This window comes from Mus caroli, chromosome 14 (genome assembly GCF_900094665.2).
Source record: "Mus caroli chromosome 14, CAROLI_EIJ_v1.1, whole genome shotgun sequence".
NCBI classification, from domain to species: Eukaryota; Metazoa; Chordata; class Mammalia; order Rodentia; family Muridae; genus Mus; species Mus caroli.
Window position 1 is genome coordinate 49583929 of NC_034583.1, and position 9138 is coordinate 49593066.

The following is a 9138-nucleotide window of genomic DNA, read 5'->3' on the forward strand; positions in this document are numbered from 1 at the left end:
GCAACTAGGGTGAGGATCTTATACCCACACCCACAGTGACACACCCATTCCAACCAGGTCACACCTATTCCAACAAGGCCACACCTTCAGATGGTGCTACTCCCTGGTCCAAGGATATACAAACCATCAGAAATGCCAAGGCTTACGTTAATGAGGCGGCCTGTGATGGTTCTGGGGCAATTTCAGAATGGACTCAATAAAGATATCATATGACCACAAGGCTAAGGTTTGACTGAGGGGGTGCCAGTCTGACTCCCCAACCTCTGAGGGCAGAAAGGGGAGCTGGGAATCAAGTTCACCCACATGGTTACACATTTTGTTGATCAGACTAATAAAAACTCTGGACACTCAGAGTTTCAGTGACTCTCTGCTCTGTGAGTCCTGTGCTTATACAAGTAGTGTGATATATACTGAGGGTACTCTTCTTGCTTGTTGCTCCATTTGCCTGGCTCTAAGTTGTATGTTTGTTTTAAGTTGTAAGATGACTACTGTAAGAATAATGTTTTCCTAGTGGCTGAGTCATACTCAGAATGATCCAGTCTGAGAGCTGAAGGGACTTCTGAATTGCCTCTGGTTGGCCACAAGGGATGGTGGCCTGAAATTGTAAGGCTCACGGTTGGTGTCTGAAGTGAGGTCAGTCTTTTGGAGACCCTGGGGCTATGTAGTATACCTGTATGTGAAGGGTGATATTGATTGTCAACTCAACAGGATCTAGAATCACTTAGGAGACAGGTCTCTGGGCATGAGAATGAGGGATTATCTAGATTAGGTTAGCCCCTGGGCCTGCCTGTGATGGATTACGTAGACTGAATTAATTGAAATGGGTAGACCCACCTTAATGGTGAGAGACACAGTTCCTATGGGCTGTGAAAGTGAGTTGAAGACAGTATGCACCAGTCTCTGGTCATGCACATCGAAGGCAGTTGCCTCCTGTTCGAGTTACCAGTCTCTTCCCACTATGATGGACAGCACCTTGAAGTGCATCCCAAAGCAAACTCCTCCTTACATTGTGTTTGCTTTGGGTGTTTTATCACGAGTAATAAATACAGTAAGTATGCTTGCTCCAGGCAGCTAGCCCCCTGAGCACTGCCATAGTCAAGACCTGTGCTGCTGTTAGATCTACCTCCTTCTTCTAGCAATGCCTTCAGCTGGGCTGAGCTGCTCTCTCTGCACATCTCAGGGTCTCAGTATCTTTCTGCCTTGTGGGTGGCTCTTTCTTCCCCTCTTAATGGCACTTTTGGTCTGTTAAGGTTTGGCTGATGCCTGTTCCCTCCTTTGTGGAGGGTTTTCCTTATTGCTTCCTCCTATGCTGCTCTTCTTCCTATTGCCCTCTTGGCACTCCTTCAACATTTGGGATTATTGCTTAGTTTCACAATCTAGTCATCCCTCAGTTTCCTCAGTCAGCTGGTTTTAGGAATCCCTTAATGGTGTATTTGTGTGTAACACATGCACAGCCTCCTGTGTATTTTAAATCATCTCTAGGTGAGCTGTAGTACCCAATGCAATGTAATTATTGTGTAAACAGTTGCTTGGACTGTGCCCGGCATAGTGACAAGGAAACAAAGTCTGAATGTATTCAGAATAGATTCACGCCCCCATCCTCCATTTTTGATATGTGGTTGGTTGAATCTACAGAGGTAGAACCCAGAAAAACAGCTAACTGACTGATATTGTTTCCCAGTCAGATAATATATTTATCTTAGATTTAATCTTAGACTTTCCTTTTTAAAAAAATATATATGAGCTCTGCTGTCTTAGTCAGGGCTTCTCTTCCTGCACAAACATTATGACCAAGAAGTAGGTTGGGGAGGAAAGGATTTATTCAGCATCCACATTGCTGTTCATCATCAAAGGAATTGAGGATTGGAATTCAAACGGGACCTGATGCAGAGGCCATGGAGGGATGTTCTTTACTGGCATGCTCCCCCTGGCTTGCTCAGTTTCCTTTTCTATAGAGCCCAAGACAACCAGCCCAGGGATGGCAACACCCACAATGGGCTGGGCCCTCCCACCATTGATCACTAATTGAGAAAATGCCTTACACTTGAATCTCATGGAGGCATCTCCTCAATGGAGGCTCCTTTCTCTGTGATAACTCCAGCTTGTGTTAAGTTGACACACAAAACCAGCCAGTACACCTGCTTAGCATAGTAACAAACTATTACAAGAAAATATACAACAAATAATTGAACAGAACATGGAACTAGATTGTAGACCACAAGAGTTTACAAGAGTGGTCGATACAAAGGGCTGCAATTGAATGCCAAATGCTTTTGACCTCAGACTGAGCTGGTAAGTAAGGGCCATCAAGCTATGGGAAGGCATTTGCATTCTTAACCTTTTCTGGAAGTTATGCTAGCAAAGCTTGACTGTTATCCTTATGGAATTTAGAGTCACCTAAGGACACACACTTCCTGGTGTGTTTATACAGGGGTTTCCAGAGAGGATTAACTGGGGATGGAACATCCACCTTAAACGTTCATGGTGCCATCTGATGGGCTGCATAAAGAAAGAGCAACTGAAGGAAGCCAGCTGAGAGACTGCTTCCCGACTATGGACACCATGTGACAGGTGGTTCATGTCCGTACACCATGACTTCCTTGCCAGGATGCATTGACTGTATCCTCGCAAACCACGAGAATCAAAATAAACTCTTCCTTCTTCAAGTTTCTTTTGTCATAGAAACAAGAGAAGTACATAATAAGGAAGACTTATTTCACGTACACTGAAATCAAATCTGACAGATCACCTTGGTTTCTAGGCTGCCAGGGAAGCAGACTGGGAAGCAACAGCCAGGTGTGGAGCACAGTTCCTGCGTGTGTGCACGTCCTAAATGTTTCTTTATAAATTCCAGTTTGAAAAAGGTCTTGGCACAAATGCATTTGTTTACTAAGTTATCCTTTATTGCAAAGAAAGATGCTTGGATATTTTTGAAGTATCATATTTTCAGCCACCTCCCCCCATCCCCGTCCCCATTTTCTAAAGAACAACACTGCTAATGATGAACTTGCAAAGTCACCAGTGGAAGCCCATGGTAGATTCTCTCTTCCCTTTAGGACTTTAAATAAAATTATTTACTTTGTATTTTATGACTATGACCCACTCTAGCAGGCTTGGGTAAACTCCAGAAAACATTTCTAAGCAGACACTTGCAAAGCAATGAGCAGGCAGGGGAAAAAAAAACCAACCAACCAACCAAACAACAACAACAAAAAGAGAGCACACGGCTGATAGGCTTTTTGTCTCTGATTAGGAATGAAGTAGAATTCGGGGGATCATCTCACAATCTTGTGACTAGTAGGAAACTCATGGTAAATGTATCAGATGGTATCCCAGGGCTCCAAATATTTTAGTCTATCAGTGATAGGGAATACCAGTCAATGTCATGTTTAAATGTCTCTTTGACATGATGGGATCTCAAAAAGTTGTCAAATAGGAATATTCCTGTGGAAGTTGAGAATTGAGTATGTTAAGGTGTCAGAGGTTGGTACCTTCTCTTCTATGACTCCTACTGCAACCCACCACGTAAATTGCATGGGACAGAATTTTGTGATGCTACCAGACTCTATAGGTCACAAGTTTTCATTTATTTATTTATAGTGTATAAATATTATACATAATATATAAATATTATATGAAATCATATAAATGGTGGCCACAGTCCCCATCTACTCAGACTTTTGTATTATTTGAAATAATGTATGTGAGGTTTCGGAGCAGTGCTAGTATGCAGAAAGTGCTTGGTCATTTGTGAGTAAATTTCCACCTATAAGAATAAAGATTGCCAAGTGTGCAGACACCCACTGTGAGACAGGGTCAGATGGATGCCCTGGCATATATCTTGTTATGAAGGGAAGAGAGCTGGAAGACAATCTTGGCAGACAACGTTACACTGAAATTGAAAAGTGATTGTCCTGCTACCAAGGTAACCACTACCTGAGTGTCCAGTTCTCCAACCATGGACTCCAATACACTCATGTGCTTCCTATGACATTAGATCAATGGCAGATTTGTATGACAGGAGTCCATAAGATTCTAATTATGATGGAATGTTCCTGTGACTTAGTGACATCAAAATACAAGCATTTCTCTTTAGTCTGGTGACATGAGGATAAACAAACTCACTTCACTTGCAGTCATGTGACAACATGGCAACAAAGTTATCTACGATGTAAGTCTAGCAACATGACAAATGATGAAGTAACCAGTTATGCAGTTACATTCCATGCCAGCCATGTATATCGAGTTATCTACATTCATTATCATTATGTTAGTTACAGAGATGTTAGTGATGAAGCACTGTGCCATGTTCTTTAGGTGGCAGCCCCAGATACCTCTTTATAACGCATCTTGGTGGAGACTTGTGAGTATGAAGGTCTGGATAAGGTCATTATAGAATGTTCTCCATAGAGAAACCTAGCAACAATACATTTCTCAGAATGGGTCTTGGGCATTTAAGTAAGACATTTCCTGATCTTGAAGGTGAAGGCTTGAGAAGCTGGGATTTGAGGGGAGGAAGGAAAAGTAAGTTTCTTTCTCTCTGTGCCAGAGAGGCCCATTCTTGGAGTTCACATAGGGGAAGACAATTGGGCTTTTACTGTTCAGGAGGAAATGCCTGGGCCCTGGTCTTGATTCCAGTGCTGTGTTGTTTATTTAGCTCCAAACGTATTAATTGTTCTCTGTAGTGCATTCCTTACCTTAAGTGCTTGTTAACATTCTAGAGAAATCTTATGGATTTGTTTAAAGATGATTTCAAAGTATTTTGAGTTCTTTAAAGTATGCTGCTATTGTGGATTGGAGGAAAATAAGATTGTGTAACCCAAGGCAACTTGAAAGAGTCCAGCAAATATTATGGGATAGTACAAAGTAAAGATAAAAGGCTACAAGTTTATAGTTTACTGACTAGTCCATCAAACACTGATGGCCTGAGGATACGAAAATAGGTCAGAGGGCCTGAAAGTGGCAACAAAAGCTGACTGCATCAGTCACTGTGTCCCAAGTCCCCACCATCTCCCACTATCTGTGCGGAAGCTAGTCAGATTTGTCTTCAAGTTACCTTGAGATAGATATACATTGTCTTATGAGATTTTACACATATTCAGAATGAGAGCATGCTAAAGGTTTCTCCCTATGCTTAGGGCTTTTGTTCTGGGTTAATATAATGTTGCTATAACTTGACTTGAGAGAAATGATATTCATTTGTATAATGTCACGGTTATTCTTTATTGCAAACTTATCAGGTTTTGAAATCACCTAGGAGACACACCTCTACATGTGCCTATGAGGGCTTTTCCAGTGAGATCCAACTGGGGAGAAATGACATATGTGTGGCACCACCCATGGGCTGGGGTATTGAACTGAACATAGAGAGCAAAGGAGAAAGCCAGCTGAGTGCCAGCATTCTTCCTAGCTTTCTTCTTTCTAGTTAGTCAAGATTTAAGGAGTCCCAGCACATGCCCCTGCCACTGTGAACTCTGTTATTCCTTCCTGACTATGATGGACTGTGTCCTCTTATATCGTGAGCTAAAATTTAGCTTTATCTCATTAAGGTGCTTTGTTCATAGCAAGAAGAGTAACCCCCACACACAGTGATGAAACGACTCATTACACATGATGCTTTTGTAAGCAAGACTTCAGAGAGTGTTTGCAAGGTAAACACCCCAACGCACATGCAAACCATGTGCAGTGGTGTAGAGAACGCATGCCTTAGGGATAGAGCATCTCTTGACCAATGGATGCACTTGAACTTTTGTTCTTGGATCACTTCCAGGTAGGTTGTTATGAGGGTCTGAGTGATTCTCTAGCTCCTCCTGCCCCAAGGTCTATAGTGAGTAGTAATCAGCATCATGCTCTCAATGGAAAAGTCAGTCTTAAGACTTAAGACTTCTGACTTAGAAATGGTGACTGAAATCCCAAGGCTGCCAGCAAGAGTGTACACAACTGGAAACATCTAACCCATCTGGGGCTGATTTTTGTCTTTCAAAGGGGAGTGCAGAGATGATAATTTCTAGGGTTTCTTCAGCTGTCTAATGACATTTGGGCTCTGGGCTGCTGTCTCTGCGAGGCCAGTGATAGCTTTAAACATTTGTTTCTTCACGTGACAATGTGGAAAAGTATTAGAAAGAATGGCTGGCAAAGAGCTTGCAGTACCAGCATCTGGTGGTGACACAGCACTGAGTTTGTGCTCTCATTCACTGGTCTTGACAACTGTGAATAAGGCCCACTTCACAGATGAGAAGGCTGAGGTTTAAGATGCACAGTACTTCATTACATGTGATTACATTGTTAGCAGAATGCTTCAGATCAGAATCGTTTCAGATACGGAATTTTTTTTTCTTTTGATTCACATGTAACTATACGACACCTATCCCAGGTCTAAACACAAAGTCCATTTCTACTTCATATGCATTTTACCTATGCTCAAAGGTGATTTTTAAACAGCAATTTTAGTAATTTTTTGTGCACAGAAGTAGGTGTGATGGAGTGGGAGTTTTCTTTGTGGAACTATCATAGTGTGCAGAAAGTCTGGATTTCAAATATTGGGGTTTGGGATGCTCAAACTGATGTCACAGAGTTGTCAAGGTTCATTCTCCATGGCTTCAGCACCAAGCTCCTTCCCATGTCTGCTCTGAAGAGATGGGCCCTTTATCTGAGTCCAAAGCATTTATTGCTTTCCATGTCCTTCCATGCTCACACAGGGCTCTGGGCCTTCTGGTTTACCTGACTCTGGCTATTGGTTCCGTTTAGTACTGTCCTCTTTGGTCTCTGCTTGTGACCTTTTCTTCCTTGTGCCTCACATACTACAGTGTTATCATCATCAGGCATGTTTTAAGATCTAAGGAGGGGAGCTGAAAGATAGCTAAAGGTTTCTTCTTTTTCTGGAATGCATCCCTCTTAGGCACCAACACAACATTTCTGCCATCTTCATGAAGCCTTCTGTCTTCTTTCTTTCTTTCTTTCTTTCTTTCTTTCTTTCTTTCTTTCTTTCTTTCTTTCTTTCCTTTCTCTTTCTTTCTTTCTTTCTTTCTTTCTTTCTTNTCTTTCTTTCTTTCTTTCCTTTCTCTTTCTTTCTTTCTTTCTTTCTTTCTTTCTTTCTTTCTTTCTTTCTTTCTTTCTTTCTTTCTTTCTTTCCTTTCTTTCTCTTTCTTTCTTTCTTTCTTTCTTTCTTTCTTTCTTTCTTTCTTTCTTTCTCCCTTCTCCTCTTCCTCCTTCTCCTCTTCTTCTTTAGCATTGGTTTCTACTCTTTTCACAAGATAAAATACTGATTCAGGTTTGAGATTTGCCATCTTGCCCTTGGTAGAGTCCCATTCTCAGCTGTTTTCTTCCATAACTGTCCTTGAACAATTAGAAATGATGTGAAGGAGGGAATTGTTCTTCCAGTTTCTGGAGTCAGATTCCAGGCTGTGGCTGCTCTTGTCTCCTTTTCTGATGTTTCCTGCCTCTTCTGGAAATGGCAGGACTGGTTGGACAGTTACCCTACAGCTTTAATCTGCTTGTCTTTCTGCAGTGTAGTAAATGACATCATCTCTACTGCAGTGTGGACCTAGCAGTTATTCTTCATCTCAGTGTTTAATAATCTGTGTATGGCAGAGGCTCTAGATTGAAATGGAGGTTGATAACTGGTGTTATCAACCCAGATACTAGTGACCTCTTCTGAGACATGCTAGACTCCACATAATCTCTATTTGTGAACAGAGAATCAGAACACACCATGGTGATGTCAGCTGTGGCATTTGTACTGTGACAATCTGTGCTCTGTGATAGAGACATGAGTCTGAGCTTTGCTGGAGAGTGAGGCTTGGAACAAGTTGGAAGAAAAGGGTATAGATTCAGGGCACATGAATCAAGGTGAACAATTAAGCAAAGGAAATACTTGCTTCTGTGTAGGACATATCACGCCTTTGGTGCACGGAATGCTGTGAGGGCATAGTGTGGCATCAGTGCATGGAGTGCCATGAGATTGTATTCAGAGGCTGCTATGTAGAGAAGTGAGGAGGGCAAAGGAAGAAAGAAAGGAGGGATGGATGGTGAATGGTGGAAAGGGGAAAAGATAAAAAAGAATGAGAGAAAGAGGAAAAAGGAGAGGAGATGAACAGGACAGGAGGGAGAGATGTAAGGATGGATGAAGAAAATGGAAGAAGGAAAAGGAGAGGGAGAAGGAAAGAGAGGAGTCAAGAAGGAAGGAAGAAGAAAGTAGAGAAAGAAGAATCAAGGAAAGGAGAAGAGAGAGAATGGTGAGGAAGAGGAAACAGCTGAAGCTGGAGCTCTGAGAGGTCCATGGAGAATATAGAACTTTTGGAGCCTTTAGACCTATGCCTGTAAACAGATTTGGTGACTGACTTGCTGAGTCCCATGTCTAAGTCACACAGAGCCCCAGAAAAGCCTTTGGAGCAACATTCATGAGCAAAAGGAGTCTTAGGAGTAGCCTAAGACTACTACATGGAGAATGCCAGGTAGAAAAAACTTGAATTTCATGGAAGGAATAGGGAAAAGCATGGCTGTGCTACAACTGGGTGGGAGTGGAGCTGCTGGAAGAGATGGTTAAGCTGTGAGCATCATTACAGCATCAGTGTAGAGGGAACTGGTCCAAATTCTCTCTGTTCTCCACAAAGCCCTCCAAGTCCACATTGGGGTGAAACAATGCCTAATTCTAACCGCACATTGGTGATCCATGGACCAGCAGAGGCTTGCATAGGACAAGAGCCCCGAGGAGACCTAAATCACATGACCCAGATATTACTTCTCTTCAAGGAAAGGTATTCAATGTATTCTCTATCTTCCCATATAGCACAGCACATAGTACTTTCCATGTGGCTATTTTCCAGTGACTATTGATTAATTCATCACCATTACTTACAAAATTGATATAGACAAAATTATATTTCTTCCCATATAGCTGACTATAACCCTTCTACCTCAATAGTAAATCAAAGAGGGGTGGGACTGAGTGACCTGGGCTCAACTCATAACAATGCCTTTTGAGCAAGTATTTATTCTTTCTGCGTTCAGCTTCTCATCTTGCAAGGTAACTGTGAGGGCCAGTCTCTGCTTGGATTGGACTGTGGCCAAAGGTGCTAATTTGTGTGTGTGTGTGTGTGTGTGTGTGTGAGAGAGAGAGAGAGAGAGAGAGAGAGAGAG